The following is a 1,857-nucleotide window of genomic DNA, read 5'->3' as shown; positions in this document are numbered from 1 at the left end:
TGGGTGAGTTGATATCAGCATGATTTAAGGTAATAACAGAATCAGTGAAATCACATAAACTTTTGAGTATGGCTTGTGATGTTCCCTGGCTCTTCTTATTTTATTCTGTGAAGCTCACCTTTTAATTACTATTAGTAATGAAAGCCAATAGATAGATAGATAGATAGATAGGTAGAAAAATAGATAATTTGCAAACTTTAAAGTGCTATACAAATAAGTACTAATCATATATGAGACAAGGCACTCTGGTGAGAATTCACAATAAGCTTGAAATCAGGAAGGGCTAAAAGAAAGAGATATTAAAATATAAAGGGGAAGCCCTTCCACTGGGAAAGAGTCATTTAGCATATTAGAAAGGACCTAATTCTTAAGTAGGTCATTTGCATAAGAAAAGGCTAGAAAAACAATGACCTTGCTTCTAAGGCACAAATTATAATAATAATATTGTCCCTATCTGCTCATCTATGTAAGATTTCAGAAAGGATTCTGGTAATTTTGTTTGTTTGTTTGTTTTTTTATGACTCACCATTTCTTTTATTTGTACAAAATAGTGAATAATCATATCTTGGCTGAGAAAACAATGGTGGCTTCTGTTTTAAACAAGTCTTTCTATCTGGAATCACCTATTTTGAAGGATTGGGACTAGCAGCTTTAGTCCCAGCATCTTTGAGTTTAGTGTCCTTAGGATCAGTGGAATTGGTAGGCTTGGGGTCAGTAGGCTTAGCAGCCTTGGAATCACTAGGCTTCATGGACTTAGAATCAGACTTGGTGGCTTTGGGATAAGACTCGGTGACCTTGGTGTCAGGCTTGGTGGCCTTGGAGACTTTGGCATCAGATTTGGTGACCTTGGGGCCAGATTTGGTAACCTTGGGATCACACTTAGTGACCTTGGTGTCAGACTTGGTGACCTTGATGTCAATGGGCTTCGCAGCCTTGGGGTCAGTGGTTCTGGAAACCTTAGAGTCAGACTTTGTGATCCTGGCACCTGGATGTTTGCTGTTGACCCTAGGGCCTGGACACTTGGTGGCCATCTTGTGGCTAGCATGCTAGGCATTGGCCTTGGAGATCTTGGGCCTGAGGAGCTTGGCTTTGGAGGCTTTGGTCCTCAGAGCATTGGTGGCCTCTGTTCAGGCCTTGAAGGCTTTGGCATTATTGGCCTGTATCTTTTTCAGACCCTTTTTGTTGTGTTTCCTGACAAAGTGCAAGTTTCTCAGCAATTTGGGGTCAGCCCCTTTCAGAGACTCATATCTCTGTGATCTAGGCCTCTTAATGTCATTTATGTGCCATTTTTGTGATTGGTTGTGGATGGTATGATTCATAGATTTAGCCATCCTTATACCACATCCTCTGTTAATAGGCACTCCACAGACCAGAAGAGGCCAAGAATGAGACAGAGAGAGAGAGAGAGAGAGAGAGAGAGAGAGAGAGAGAGAGAGAGAGAGAGAGAGAGAGAGCCTGGGAAATGTTAACTCATTGAATTGGAATTGATCATCTTAAGGCAAAGAAGAATAGCTTACTGAAGAAACATTTGCCCCCCCCACAAAAAAAGAAATCTTCCCTCCCCTCTCTTCCTTTTTGCTCCCTTCCTTCTTCCTCCCCACCCCTTCCTTCCATTCTGTAGTAGAAACTCACCCTGAGGGAGACACAGGAGTCAGCACTTGTCATGGTAGTCAAACCTTTTCTAGCACCTCAATGAGCACCTCCCCTGCCGTCTGGGACCTTGAGCCCAAGAACCCAAGAATTATCAGTGCCTCACCATTCCATTGTTTTTGCTTCCAGCCAAACCTTGAAGTCATCAAAGAGGGAAGAGCAATCCCTGTGGAAAAGGGGCCTTCTATTCTGCCACCATCAACCCTC

General features: G+C 42.7%; 1 pseudogene; it reads right to left on the bottom strand.

Annotated features, from left to right (window-relative positions):
• Window positions 1-623: 623 nt before the first annotated feature.
• Window positions 624-1,331, bottom strand: LOC110203143 (uncharacterized; annotated as a pseudogene).
• Window positions 1,332-1,857: the final 526 nt, after the last annotated feature.

This window comes from Phascolarctos cinereus, unplaced genomic scaffold (genome assembly GCF_003287225.1).
Source record: "Phascolarctos cinereus isolate Bilbo 61053 unplaced genomic scaffold, phaCin_HiC Scaffold_5;HRSCAF=322, whole genome shotgun sequence".
Lineage (NCBI taxonomy): Eukaryota > Metazoa > Chordata > Mammalia > Diprotodontia > Phascolarctidae > Phascolarctos > Phascolarctos cinereus.
Note: the sequence above shows the minus strand (reverse complement) of the source record. Positions and strands in the feature narration are given on the sequence as shown.